At 41.5% G+C, this 15,778-nt stretch overlaps 1 pseudogene; it reads left to right on the top strand.

Annotated features, from left to right (window-relative positions):
• Positions 1-7,446: 7,446 nt before the first annotated feature.
• Positions 7,447-8,229, top strand: LOC110585074 (annotated as a pseudogene).
• Positions 8,230-15,778: the final 7,549 nt, after the last annotated feature.

Genomic DNA, 15,778 nt, shown 5'->3' with positions numbered 1-15,778 from the left:
GTGGTAATCGTTGCACAACAGTGTGAATGGACTTAATGGCACTGACCTGAATGCTTAAAAGTGGTTAAAAGGGTAAATTTTATGTTACATGTATTTTAACCACAACAGAAGAAATTTGGGCTTTAGGCACATAAGTACATTGAAAATAATTTTTAAGAGCCAGATTTGCTAATTTGTAGGATTTTTTGGGGGGGGGAGGGTCAAGCTTTAGTAGGTTCTTTGGAGTTCCATTCGTTCATTTTCAGTATATGCTTTGAAGTTCCATTCATAAATAGTCATTGACAACTTGCTGAGTTTACAAAAATGAGCAAAGCAGACATCATTGCAATCACAACAAGCTTACAGTTTATCGGGGGAAACAGGTAAAAAGAAAGTAAACAAACAACTAAAATAATGATGAGTTGGAGTGCCTGGGTGGCTCAGTGGGTTAAGCGTCTGCCTTTGGTCATGATCCCAGGTTCCTGGGATCGAGCCCCACCTCAGGCTCCTGCTCAGCAGGGAGCCTACTTCTCCCACTTCCCCCTGCTCGTGCTCTCTCTCTCTCACTCACTATGTCTCTCTCTCAAATAAATAAAATCTTTTAAAAAATAATGATAAATTATGTTAAGTGTGAAGAAGTAAACATCATGGGAAGATGCAGATTAACGGGAGTGAGGGAAGACTTGCTTTAGATGGATCTGATGGTGTCTTTGTCTGCTAGTGCTGAGTGATATAATGAAAGTATTTGGTCTTTGTCCCTAGTTCCTGGCACACTGCTCCTAAAACCCTTAGAATCTCTGGCGTGATAAGAGTGTCTTCTGTGTGCTAAAAAGATTACTGGTGGCTGGGGTCCCTAGATAGCTTCGGGATGGGGGTTGGTTGCCAGAAAGACCAAGGCATGATTAGGGCGCCTGGGTGGCTCAGTTGGTTGAGCGACTGCCTTCGGCTCAGGTCATGATCCCGGGGTCCTGGGATCGAGTCCCACATCGGGCTCCCGGCTCAGCGGGGAGCCTGCTTCTCCCTCTGACCCTCTCCTCTCTCGTGCTGTTTCTCTCTCGCTCGGTCTCTAATAAATAAATAAATAAAATCTTTAAAAAAAAAAAAAAAAGACCAAGGCATGATTAGAGGGTTGGAACTTTTCAGCCAAGCTCCCAGAGAGAAGAGGAGCTTGGTATTGAATTAATCACCAGTGGCCAGTGATTTAATCAACCATGCCTCCATAATGAAACCTCCATAAAGACCCCTAACTGGTGGGATTTGGAGAGCTTCTGGGTTGGTGAACACATGGACATACTGAAAGGGTGGTGCACCCAGAGAAGGCATGGAATCTGTACCCTTTCCCCCATACTTCGCCCTATGCCTCTCTTCCATGTGACTGTTCCTATGTTGTGTCTTTTATAATAAACGAGGAAGAGTAAGTAAAGTGTTTCCTTGAGTTCTGAGAGCTATTCTAGCAAACTGTAGGAACCCCTGATTTTTAGCCAGTTAGTCAGAAACACAGGCGGCAACCCAGGACTTCCAAATGACATCTGAGGAGAGAGAGGGCAGTCTTATGGGACTGAGCCCTTTAATTCCAGGGATCTGATGCTAACTCTAGGTAGATAGTGTCAAAATTGAATTGTTGAACACACAGTTGGTGTCTGGAGAGTTGGAGAATTGGTTGGTGTGAGGGAAAAAAAGCTACACATTTGCTGTTAGAAGTATTGTGAGTAAAAACAGTTCAGAGGCTGCCAGAACAAAATACCATAGACTAGGTAGCTTAAAAACAGAAATTTATTTTCTCACAGTTCTCGAGGCCAGAAGTCCAAGATTAAGATGCCATCAGGGTTGCTATCTGGTGAGAGCTCTCTTCCTGGCCTACAGACAGCTGCCTTTTAGCTGTGTTTCCAGTGGCTTTTCCTGTGTATACAAGGAGAAAGAAATATCTGGCGTCTCTTCCTCTTCCTATAAGGATACCGACCAGTCCTGTTGGATTAGGACCCCACAGTTATGACCTCATTTAACCATAATTACCTCTCTAAAGACCCTATTACCAAATACAGTCACATTAGGTTTAGGGCTTCAACTATGAATTGGGCTGGGGAAGTGGGGGGGGGACACAATTCAGTCTCTGACAGAGGGATGATCAGAGAAGGCCTTTCAGGGAGTTGACATTTCCACTGAGACCTAAAGGCTATAGGAGCTTGTTATGGGATGAGCCAGAGGAAAGTCACTCTACAAAGAAGAAACATATACAGAGGTATAATGTGCATTTGTTGCACTGTTGGAGAATGTTGAGTTATGGTGTAGAGGAAAAGAGAAAATACAGGATCAATGGAACTCATAAAATATGTTAAATATAGAGAAGTAGTTAGTGGTAGTAGAGCACATGTGTGTTAAATGTAGATAGAAAGAAATCAAGGACCTTGAATAATATTTGAGAGGCACTAAATATACATGAGACACCTAAGCACTAAATATTCGTGACAAATTAAATATATATGAGATATTTAATGTCCAGGATACACTAAATATACATGAATACTTAATATTTAGGAGGTCATAATCCAGTCACTCATTAGTGACTTCCGCCCAAAACACATAAACCCATGGCTCAAATAAAACCCATATAGCTGTTTAGCAGGTTAATTGGCAAGCTATAGCTATTGACAAGGTGTACTTGGCCCCATGTCTTTCTGGTAGCGCAAATGTAGGTCATTGGCCTAGGACACTTTCAGTTTGTAGGCTCCCGTGCTTGAACTTCAACTCTGGTCCATCAGCAGAGAAGGCTGATGCAACCGAGAGATGTAGGATATACAAACATTACATAACCCAGGATTTAAGTAGCATGATCTTTCACTTCTCTTGCACCCTTTCCTAATAGTGTGTTAATTTATCCCCCACCCCATCTCTTTTCCCTTGCTTTGCACTGTGTATTTTAAGTAAATAAACTGTGTGACTCAAGCATTTTAATTTGATCTGTGAGCGCTTCTGTTCTATAATTTTTGGGATACCCTGCCTGATAGTATAATTGATACTATCAAAGTAATTTGCCATCAAAGTAATTTCACATACAATAAAAGGCCTTAAAATGGGAAAAGCTCAGGGGTGCCTTGGTGGCTCAGTCACTTAAGTGTCTGCCTTCAGCTCAGGTCATGATCCCAGGGTCCTGGGATTGAGCCCCACATCGGGCTCTCTGCTCAGCAGGCAGTCTGTTTTTCCTTCTCCCTCACCCTGAAGCTCTGCCTGCTTGTGCTCTCTCTCTCTGTCAAATAAATAAATAAAATCTTTTTTTTTTTTTAAAGAAAAGCTCAGTGTGTTCTAGAACTGCACTGCCCAATATGGTGGCCACTAGCCACATGTGGCCATTTAAATTTAAAATAACTAAAATTAAATAAAATTTATTTGTTTTTAAAAAGACTTTTATTTATTTATTTATTTGAGAGAGAGAGAGTGTGTGCGTACAAGAAGGGGGGAGGGGTAGAAGGAGAGCAGGAAGTCTGATAAAAGGCTTGATCCCAGTGTCCTGAGATCATGACCTGAGCTGAAGGCAGACGCTTAACCGACTGAGCCACCCAGACACCCCCTAAAATTAAATATAATTTAAAATTCATTTCCTCAGTTGCACTAGCCATATTTTAAGTGCTCAATAGCTACATGTAGTTGGCGGACACCAATGGCAACTGGATATTGCAGAAGAACACTTCTGTTATTGTAGAATGCTCTGTTGGGCAGTGATGTTTTAGAAACTTAGAGGAGGCCTATGAAGTCAGAAAGTAATGATGAGGAAGGCGGCCAGAGATGAGTTTGTGGGAGAAGGAGGTGTCAAATCATGCAGGGGACTTATGGATCATGTTAGAGTTTGAACTGTAGTCTAAGTACAATATACATAATTTGGTTTATATTTTCAGATGATTCCTTCTGGTTATTGACTGGAAAATGGATTGGAAGATGTGCAGAAAAGAGCATAGCCAGCCTGCTATCTTTTGAAAGTCTGGCTTACAAGATTGATCCTTGGCTCATGTTTGGCAACTCAGATTTTGGAAGGGTTCCCACCACCCAAATGGTAAGAATGGCTCATTTTGCTTAAATTGTTTGTATAAACTATGTGCCTTCTGCTGGACACCTGCTTTCCTTTGAGGACTCTGGAATTTGTACCTGCTAGGCAGAGGATGCCTATGTGACTAGCCCTCAATAAAATCCCTGGTCACTGAGTTTTGTTTTTTGTTTTTTTAAAGATTTTATTTATTTATTTGACACAGAGAGAGATAGCAAGAGCAAGAACACAAGCAGGGTGAGTGGGAGAGGGAGAAGCAGGCCTCCCGCTGAGCAGGGAGCCCGATGCGGGGCTCGATCCCAGGACCCTGGGATCATGACCTGAGCCGAAGTCAGACGCTTAACGACTGAGCCACCCAGGCGCCACCCTGGGTCACTGAGTTTTAAACAAGCTTCCCTGATTGACAAAATTTCACATGTGTTGTCATAACCCATTGCCAGGGGAATTAAGCACATCCTGTGTGACTCCAGTGGGAGAAGACTCTTAGAAGCTTGGGCCTGTTTTCCCCTGGACTTTGTCCCATGGCCTTTTCCCTTGGCAAACTTTGCTTTGAATTCTTTCGCTGTAATAAATCATAGATAGTCATGAGTACGACTATATTCTGAGTCCTGTGAGTCTTCCTAGCAAATTATTGAACATGGGGGGTGGTAGTCTTGGGGATCCCTAACTCAGAGGAGGAGGAGACAACATTGAGGGGAAAAACCATTTAAGAAGCAATTTCTTTTTTTTTTTTTTAAAGATTTTATTTATTTATTTGACAGAGAGAGACACAGCGAGAGAGGGAACACAAGCAGGGGGAGTGGGAGAGAGAGAAGCAGGCTTCCCGCAGAGCAGGGAGCCCGATGCGGGGCTCGATCCCAGGACCCTGGGATCATGACCCGAGCCGAAGGCAGACGCTTAACGACTGAGCCACCCAGGCGCCCCAAGAAGCAATTTCAATCATCCATCCGGGTGAGATATAATGATGACTTGGACTGGAATGGTGGCAATTAATACAGAAAGAATCAAATCAAAATTTCAAAATGTTATCTTCATTGCAGAAATACAGACTTAAGGAGGGAATCCTCAGCTGATAATAATGTTGGGAAATTTGGTTCTTTCTCCCCAGTTCCCCACTTCTTTTTTGTGTTTTAACTTAGAATCTATTTACTAAATATGTATGTATCTGTCTATAACTTTCAGAGGGTGAAACCAGCTATATGTAACTCATGCATCTTCTTCATTATCCATATCCACCAAAATTTGTAAGTTTTCCCCTTAAATGATTTTTATTTCTGTCCCTTCTGTCTCTTCTTTCTCACTGCTGATCCTACCATTGTATCTCTTGAGTTCATATTAATGCATCGATTTAGGAAGTCAGTCTTCCTAATATCAGGTTCACCCACATGATCTAATCTTCCTTAATCACCAATCCCTTCCTACTCTCATTACATTAAATTCCTTTACCTCAGTTTCACAACTCTCCCATAACCTATCCCCACCCTATCTGGCTTAACTGCCCATTCGGATCCTCTCTGACACTTGTCCTCTCCTAAGGGCTCCACTGACCCAATGTGCTCATTCCTAGTCCAAGGCTTTAGTCATGCACTTTCTCTGTTTTCTCTCTCCTTATCTCTTTCTGACTTATTCAAGCTCGCTTTTATTCATAAAGACTTCCCTGATTGGCCCTGCCCCAATGGCACTCCTTAGTCCCTCTCAACCAAAACATTTAGAGTAGGTACCACATAACTTAGAATGTATGTATGTATCAGTTAGGACTTTTTTGTTTGGAAGTGACAGAAAACCCAATTCAAGTGGATTTATTAAACAATAAAAAAATTTAGTAATTCATGTAACTTAAATTTCAGGGTATATCTTCCTTTATTGGAGCTCCACCCAAAGGTTCCAACAATATCATCAAGATTTGGTTGTTCTCCATTTTTGGGTTCTACCTCCCATTGAGTTGGCTTTATTCTTGAGCTTTATCTATGTGATTTCCCTCCTCCTCCCCCAACACACCTCAAGCCTCCAACTTCACATTTTCCCAGGTTCAAGTTCAACGGAAAAATAGCATTTCTTCTTGAAATTTTCAAGCTACTCTTGGAATTCACCTTTTCTATCTTGAATTGGTAATACCCATGCCAGAACCAATACTGTGGTAAATAGAATTCTGGGTGACAGTTGGTCAAACCTGGGTCACATGCTCCACTCCCAGAACTGGGAGAAGAGCCCTGTCTGAATCAAGTGGACTCAGAATGAAATAGGGAGAGTTTCTAAAGGAAAATTAAGATAGGGTTATCAGAAGAAGGGACACTGAGAGGCAAAAAAATTATGATCACCAAAATTCATGTAACCTTATGAACTGCTTCGTAACATGCAGACATTTCACCCCTTTTTATTTTTTTAAATCAAATTAAATTTGGCACTGGCTTCACCTGCCTGGCTAATATTAATGACCAATCTTCAGGTGCCCCTCCCCACATGAACATATATAAATCTTGGAAATTATGGAATTCAGGAAAATTGAACCAAGAGCTTTGGCCTTGGCTCATCATGATAGCTTGGAGATACTCACTGCCCTCATTTTCCATTTGAATATAAGCAGCTCTACTGAGGCCATCTGCTCTTTCTAGACCACTGGAATTTTTACTGTAGATCCTAAGGCTAAAGTGAATAGTGTTGAAGCATCCATACTCTTTTTCAGTGGTCTTGCACCTCCCTGGACAGAACTGTATGGGATCAAAACTCACATGTCTAGTAGTCATATGCTTATATACTCTTTTAGAGTAATTGCTACAGTTTTACATAAGTAATATTTTTCTTCCAGGCTAACCTCTTTGTTTGTAATTTATGCTTTTGTGTGCCTTACTTTGCTGAGCATAGAGAACAATAAATACTTGTTGATATGTACAAAGAGGAGAATACACAGTTTCTGCCTGAGGGGATTTACAACCAGCCAAGGAAGTACAACTCAGAAGAAGACACCCAGATGTGACCACAAGTCAAGGAAGAATAAGAGAGGGGCACCTGGGTGGCTCAGTTGGTTGGGCAAACAACTCTCAGTTTCTGCTCAGGTAACGGATCTCATGGGTTGTGAGATCGAGCCCTGCTCTGCAGGGATTCTGCTTGAAGATCCTCTCCCTCTGCCCTTCCCCCAACATATGCATGCACTCCCACTCTCTTAAACTCTTTCTCTCACTCTCTAATAAATAAATAAATCTTAAAAAAAAGAATAAGAGAATTAGAAAACAAGAAAAGGACCGATGCAAGGCAGGAAAGGGCAGGCCGGGCAAGCAGGTGGACGGGCCGACCAGACAGCCGGCTGGCAACAACGAGCTAATTAACCTAGCAACCTACCGCTTACACCTCTAACCAACCACCCACCAAGTCAACTCAGGTTCTCCCGGCCCGGCCCACGTGCCACAACCGTGGTGGCAGCCCCGGGAAGTGCAATGGTGTCCGTTTCCTTCGATTCTCAGGATTTGAAGATAGCTGCACAGTCAGTGCTGAAAGTTGAGCTAAAAAGCACCACCAAGATGTCTCTAAATGAACGCTTTACTAATATGCTGAAGAACAAACAGCCGATGCCAGTGAATATTCGGGCTTCGATGCAGCAACAACAGCAGCTAGCCAGTGCCAGAAACAGAAGACTGGCCCAGTAGATAGAGAATAGACCCTCTGTCCAGGCAGCATTAAAACTTAAGCAGAGCTTAAAGCAGCACCTGGGTAAGAGTAACATCCAGGCATGGTTAGGCGGACCCATAGGGACCCTGGCCAGGGGAGCAATGGGAGGACGAGGCCTGCCCATAATCCAGAGAGGTTTACCCCGAGGAGGAGTATGTGGGGGACGTGCCACCAGAACCCTGCTTAGGGGCGAGATGTTGCTCTGAGGACAAAACCTGCTCCAAGGGGGAAAAGCTGTAGCTCCCCGAATGGGCTTAAGAAGAGGTGGTATTCGAGGTTGTGGAGGTCCTGGGAGAGGGGGCCTAGGGAGTGGAGCTATGGGTTGTGGCGGAATCAGTGGTAGAGGTCGGGGTATGATAGGTTGGGGAAGAGGGGGCTTTGGAGGTCGAGGCTGAGGCCCTGGATGAGGGAGAGGTGCCCTCACTCTCCCTGTACTGACCAAGGGTCAGCTGGACAACCAGTTGGATGCATACATGTCGAAAACAAAAGGACACCTGGATGACGAGTTGGATGCCTACATGGCACAAACAGATCCAGAAACCAATGATTGAAACCTGCCCACCCTCCTATGAGAGACTCTTGTTCAAAAATCACCACATCTGTAAATGACCTTGAGATAACAGATGGAGAAGAAACCTGATTTATGCTGGAAGGACCTATCACAATAGGCTATGGACCTAACTTGCCACCAGTTTGTGCATTTAGTGTGTTCCTTTTACTTTTTTGAAACTGTGTTGTGTGAAACGTTTTTTCCTCTGAAAAAAAAAAAAGAAGAAAACAAGAAAAGGAACCACTATAGGGGCTCTAAAAGGATGAAATTGATCTTGCTGAGGGTTCAGAAAAGGTTACATACAGATAGACTCATTATAGAATACCGTTGAAGTCTTGAACCCTTTTGAGAGAGAAAAGAGACTTTTGTTTTTGATTTTCTAATTTTTTGAAAGAATGATTTTTTAATCTAAAAAAACACTGTTGGGGGTGGATACAAAAGTTTGGAATACAAATTATTCTCTCTTTCTCATTCCAGGTCCCTCTTCATTAAGATTCAGACTTCATTTAAATTTAATTTGCAAGAGGTGTCATTTTTATTAATTTAACATTTAATATCTATTAATGAAGATTCTAACTGTGTAATTTAATTTCATAATAGTTATGCAACCATAGTGCTACCATTCTTTCACCCACTCTATTTGACCTTCATGTCACTGGTAGGAGCCTTGATATGGTCTGTAGGGATAAGGAGGTAGACCAGCAAACTGCAAGCACCAGGTACCTATTTCAGCACTTGTCTCTGCCCCTTAGTTCCCAGGCCCTGGAGAATGGTATAGTGTTCAGGTATATAATATCACTAACTGGTGAGTAATATACCTGCCATTCCTCCCTTGCTTTTCCCAGGCACTCTTCCAACAGGATTGACTATGAAACTAGCTGGCCTGATATAAGATATTGGTGAAGAGGAACACAGTGACTTAAAGCATCAGACACAAGAAAACCATTCTCTTTTATTACATAAGAAAATACTAAGGAGCAGAGAAATAAATATTATTTGATAGGAACATCTACATTTCATTTGTCTATTAGTGACTGATAACCAATAAAAAATGAAATTCTGGAATGCTATTTGTGTACTTTAAAAAAAGAGGTACCAGAATAGCATTTGTGTGAGACCTCTTACAGAATAGCATGAACAATAAGGTCGTTACTGCATTTCAAATAACCCACTGCAGGATTGGACGAGAGAGTGGGATCACAGCTAGAAAGAGAAGTCAGTATGGAGAAGGCGAGCTAGTAAAGTCAGAAACTGCATTCATTCCTGCCACTGAGTGTTCTCTGATTGTTCTTTGATGGTTATTATATATCAGATGTTAGTAGAAAAAGTGATTTACACATCCCCTAAAGAGTCAGATTTAACAGAATTAAGATGGGGGGCAGGAATCTGCATTTTTAACAAACCCTCCAGGTTATTGAAATGTAGGTGATTTGAGAATTGTACCTTGAGAAACACTGCACATTCAAGCAGTCAATGCTTCAGATTTTCTATACAGAAAGTCAAGTGTGGGAAGCTCTCTAGTTGGAGAGAGTGGTTAGGGAAACTCATCCAGAAAGATTGTTTAGAAAACAGACACCCTGTATGTTTATTTAAGGTGATGAGGGACTTCTGAGAGATGCTGGTGCAGGCATTGGTTAAGGAATGCTTAAGGGTAGTGCCTCTTAAACTCTAATGTGCACACAGATCACCAGGGATCTTGTTAAAATGTGGATTCTAATTCAGTGGGGCTGGGTGGGTCCTGAGGATTCTGTACTTCTAACAAGCTCCCAGGTGATGCCAGTACTGATGGTCCCAGGATGGCCCTTTGGCAAGATTTTAACTGAAAGTGAGGTTATGTAATGGAGAGAGACATGGTCAGAAATTGCATGTGAAGTGGAAAAGTAAGACATGAAACACAGCCAAGGTCTGAAGAAAACTTAATCCAAAGGTTAAGCAAATCAGAATCACGAAAGAGGAGGTAGCTGGCAACTCAGACTGGCTAAGAGTGAATCACCAAGGCTTTTTTCCCCACATGGAGCATATTTTATGTGTGCATGAAAAGAGGGTGTTCTTAGATAGGGTCGCAGGCCAGGTCTTATTGGCCTATACCTCCCAAAACTTCAGCCAAATTTCTTAAAGAAACTCATTGTTCTCTCTGATTAGTAAACCCACCTCACACAAGCTAGAAAATGCAGCTTTGCAACACAGGATAACTGATTATCACCACAGGTTTCATAAACCAATATCTTATATCATTCTTTGCTGAAAATCTTGGATGGTTTCCCACTGTTAGGGACAAACCTAGGCTTCTGAGCTTTGAGTTCAATTTCCTCTGCATTCTGCCCCAACCCTGCATTTCCAGTCCTATCTCTCACCAATATCCAGTTTTCTCACGCACTTTTAGTGCAGGTTACACCTACCGCTGGAGTATTTCCTATTTACAGGCCTCTTATCTAGTCAGTTCTTTCCTGGAATGCCTTTTTTCTAATCTGTTCTTCAAAGCCAAGTTTAAACATAATGATGATGATGATGATGTATCAACAATCTATTTACTTAGTCTTTACTGTTTGGTAGGTACTGCATTATCAGAATGAATTCCTACTGTGACTCTGAAAGGTAATGATTATTATGATTGTCCATTCATTTATTTAGCAAATATTTATTGAGCCCCTAAGGTGTGCCAGACACTACTCTAGGCACTTTAAAAACTAGATAGACAAATTCCTTCCTTCAACAGGTTTACATTGCAGTTTAAGAGACAAATAATAAACATACAGTATGTCAGTGGTAAGTGCTATGTAAAAAAAAAAAAATGAAGTAGGGCATGGGGATACTGGTAAAGGGAATGGTTTGAGCAAATGCCTGAATAAAGACAACTGCTACCCTTGAGGATAACTGGAAACAGAGAAAAAAGCAAATGCAAAAGGTTTGCTTGACATGATTTGCCAAGGAGAGAGTGACTGAAGAAGAAGATGGTTGGAGTTGAGGAGAGGTGGGGCTAAATCCTATAAGAGGGCTTTGTAGGTTAGTCTAAGAATTTTGCCTTTTCCTCTAAGTTAGATCTAAAACCATTGTCCTTTTTCAAGGAGTTAGGGGCTATTGCCTTGAAAATTGATCACAGGGGAACAAGAGCAGAATCAGGGAGATCTGTTAGGAGCCTACCACAAAGATCTAGGTGAGACATGACAGAGGTGTGGCTCAGGTAGAAGCAGGGGAGGTGGGGAGGAGTGGTCAGATTCTGAATCTATTTAGAAGGTTCAGGAGGCAGAATATAGGAGGCAGTGAGAGAATGAGAGGGGCTAAAGACAGCTAGGTGTTTTGGCCTCTACAATTGGTGGGATGGAGTTGCTATTTGTTGCTATCTTATAGATAAAGAGTTTGAGGTTTAAGGAGGTTCAGTAACTCCTCCAACATCAACTGTCTAGTTGTCTGTTACAGGTTTATCTGAAAAGATTGAGTGGAAGTTCTCCGTTTTCCCATCTCTTCAAGAAAATAGACTTCTTATGTAAAGAAGCACTGAGTATAGGAAGAGGTTGTGGGATTTTATGATTTCCAAGTGTTTCCCTTTCCCAGAACGCCCAGCAAAGGACAGTACTCAGGCTGGGACAGTACTGCAGGATGTCCTAGAAACAGGTTACAAAGCACTAAGACCCTAAATGCTGCACTGCTTTGCCACCTGGAGTGGAAAAGACCTCTGGGGAGGGCTGTCTCTGGCCAGATGGAAGAGAATTAATAGCATATCCCCAATTCAGTGTCCCAGGATCATCAAACCCCAGAGGTCTTGTACAGTTCACTGCAATGCGGAAAAGAATACCAGAAATAAATCTTGCCTACCTTGATGAGTGGGGACTCTGAGCCATGTTTTATTTGAAGGAAGGAAGGAAGAAAGGAAATAATGAAGTATAATAGGGATGTTCATTATGGCATTGCTAACTAAAGGAAAACCTTGGGAACAAACTAAATGTTCAACAATGTGCGAATAGTTGATTAAATTATGGTATTTATATAGAGTATAATACTATGTATCTGTTTAGAGAGCTGGAACAGATCTATATTTATAGATGTGGAAAGGTGTCCACAATGTGTTACAGAATGAAAGGATCAGTTTACAGAACAGAATGTAGAGTATGATTCTATGCAAGTCAAACCATGTGTACACATAAGCATACACAAATACATGAAGAGACGGTTGGAAGCAAGTTCACAAAATGTTAATAATGCTTATCTGTGGCTTGTGAGGTTTTTGTAATTTAACTTATTTCCTGCTTTTCTGGATTAACTGAATTTTTTTTAAATGAGCATGTCTCAGTTATGTAATCAGTAAAAACATTTTCATTTTAGGAAAAATCTATTAAGATTCTGCAATTTTACCTTTAATTATGCTGTAAAACAGTTTTATCTAAAGCTAAATTTAAAATATTAATTAGACATTTTGTTCCTTGAAAAATTTTTATTAAGCCTCCATTTTTATCAATTAAATGTTGAAAAGTTAGGTACAGGGGTGCCTGGGTGGCTCAGTCGTTAAGCATCTGCCTTCGGCTCAGGTCATGATCCCAGGGTCCTGGGATCGAGCCCCGCATCCGGCTCCCTGCTCTGCGGGAAGCCTGCTTCTCCCTCTCCCACTCCCCCTGCTTGTGTTCCCTCTCTCGCTGTGTCTCTCTCTGTCAAATAAATAAATAAAATCTTAAAAAAAAAAAAAGAAAAGAAAAGCTAGGTACATTAAGCGGTGTCTCTTCATGCTAACTGCTAAGCACTTTGGTAAAAACACTCAGCTCCATTTACTCATTTTTAGCATTACTTTCCCTGGGCTTCCTTGCTAGCAAAAATTAAGTGGTTATTTTTTTAAAACCACAGTTATTTCCACCAATAAGATGACATGAATTCCACTGATACTAATTTTTTTACCGAGGCAGAAATATTTTTGAAACAACCAAAGAAAAAAGTACTGTTCAAGGTCTGGGATTTTATCACATTTTTCACAATAGTTCTTCTTCCCAACCTGATTACAAGACTATTTGACCTGTAAGTTATTTTTCTATAATCCTTAAAATGCTAAGGATATGGACACTGCATTTATCTACATGATATTTCTAAATACATGGTTCTTGGATAAGTAGATCGATGAGGTCAAATCAGGTGAACTGGTTGAAATCCAACTCTTAGAGTGTTTGGTTCAAGACCATAATTAGGGGGCGCCTGGGTGGCTCAGCCGTTAAGTGTCTGCCTTCGGCTCAGGTCATGATCCCAGGGTCCTGGGATCGAGCCCCACATCGAACCCCACATCGAGCCCCACATCGGGCTCCCCGCTCGGCGGGAAGCCTGAGTCTCCCTCTCCCACTCCCCCTGCTTGTGTTCCTGCTCTCACTAACTCTCTCTGTCAAATAAATAAATAAAATCTTAAAAAAAAAAAAAGACCGGGGCGCCTGGGTGGCTCGGTTGGTTGGGCGACTGCCTTCGGCTCAGGTCATGATCCTGGAGTCCCTGGATCGGGTCCTGCATCGGGCTCCCTGCTCAGCCGGGAGCCTGCTTCTCCCTCTGACCCTCCCCCCTCTCATGTGCTCTCTCTCTCGTTCTCTCTGTCTCAAATAAATTAAAAAAAAAAAAAAGACCATAATTAGGTGTTAAAGATGAAAATCACTATATTAGTTGAAAAACAATTTCAGAGAATTAAAAGGCTATTGACAATGAAATCAAGACCTGTACCATGCGTGAAAAATACTGAATAAAGGAAATCAAGCCACACCTGTTATATATTTAATAAAGAGAGACATTTTATTTTCTTTTGTTCACAAAAAACAGGAAGAGGAAAAAGGAAGTAGAAAATCATGAAACTGATACGAACTTACTGGTAAATAAGCAAAGTAAACAGAAACATAATTAAATTTGAAAACACATTTACAACAGTGATACAGATGAGGCATAGACCAAAAGATATTAGAAATGATGAAACAAGTAGATCTAAATAAAAAGGAAATTTATTTGGAAGGGCAAATCGTAATTTTTTAGACTTTGCCCTATCCTTCAATCTCTATACCTAATCGGTCACCTGGGTCTGCTGATGGTTGAATTCCCAGCAAAACTGGAAGATATTCAAAAAAATGGTCTTCAAGGGGCTCCCACCTGGCTCAGCCAGTAGAGCATGCAACTCTTGATCTTGGGGTTGTGAGTTTGAGTCCCACATTGGGTGAAGAGTTTACTCAAAAATAATGGTCTTTGAGTTAACTCTTACTACCTGTACCTGGTTCTAACTCTCTTCCTTCAATCCTATCCCAGGTTCTTACTGTAGATCTTGTTTCTAAATAGCTTTGCTATCAGTGAAAACTAAACTTAAAACTCTGAATTTTATTGAGATTTTATTCCACCCATGGGCTTATTCATATTTTTATTAAGGGATGCTGGCATGAAAAAGCCTTCAAAACTTAAGTGTCCATCTTCAGCCTGACCTTGCCTTCTTTTGGGTTCCATGCCAGATCAGTGTTCCCAGTGGCCCACTGTACATACTTACCTGGACCACAGACCACTCAAACTCACCGACTCAAAACTTGCTCCTCCTCCTAGATTCCACATCTTCCTTCATCCCTCACATTCTAAAAATTATACCTCCTACAAGCCCTCTAATCAATTCCCCCGTCTCTGTTCACAATGCTAAGGCCTTAGTTGAAGCACTAATCACTTAGTGCCTGGACTTGCAGTAGCTTTTTAAGTGGCCTTTCTGCCTCCAATCCACCTTCCATTTGACCATCACTCTAGAATGTACAATTTAGAATTGTAAATTTAAAAGTGATCATGTCAGTTACCTGCTAAAAAATTCTTCAATGGCTCTTCATTGCCTTCAGGATAAAAAGACAGACACCTGGGCCTAGCATATAAGGTTCTTTGTGAACTGGTTCCTATCTACTCTTCTAATCTCTATCTCATTCTTTAAACATACTGCACCCCAGTCATGCTGAACTGATTACTGTTTTTCAAACAAGTCATGCCCTCTTACATCTGGCCTTGTGGCCAGGCTGTTCCTTCGGCCTTAAATGACTCCCCTTTACCTTACATCCACCTGCAAGCTCCTACTCATGCTTGAAGACTCAACTCATGTCCCTTTTTCTGAAGACTTTTCTGATTCATTTAGGCAGAGTTTCATATAGACATTTATGAAATGTATAGTATAGTGTTTTATTTATTGCTGCATAACAAATTATTCCAAAACTTAGTGGCTTAAAACAATAATAAACATTTATTATCTCTCATAGTTTTTACAGGTCAGGAATGTGGGAGCCACTTGGCTGGAAAGCTCTGGCTAGGGGTTTCTCATGCGGTTCAGTAGATGTTAGCTGGGGCTGCAGTCACCTGAGGGCTTGAATGGAGCTGGGCGATCCACTTCCAATGGCTTACTCACATGGCTGGCAAGTTGATGCTGGATGTTGGTGGAGGTCTCAGTTTCTCCTCTTGTGGGCCTATCCACAGAACTGCTTAAGAGTCTTCATATGACTGAATAAAAGGCACTTAAAGTTAAAAAATTAAAAAAAAGAGAGAGTTTTCCTATGACTGCTGGCCTTCCCCAAAGCAGGCAATCCAAG

The sequence above is a fragment of the Neomonachus schauinslandi genome, chromosome 1 (genome assembly GCF_002201575.2).
Source record: "Neomonachus schauinslandi chromosome 1, ASM220157v2, whole genome shotgun sequence".
Classification (NCBI taxonomy): Eukaryota; Metazoa; Chordata; class Mammalia; order Carnivora; family Phocidae; genus Neomonachus; species Neomonachus schauinslandi.
The sequence above is the reverse complement of the archived record's forward strand: the minus strand, read 5'-3'. Positions and strand labels throughout refer to the sequence as shown.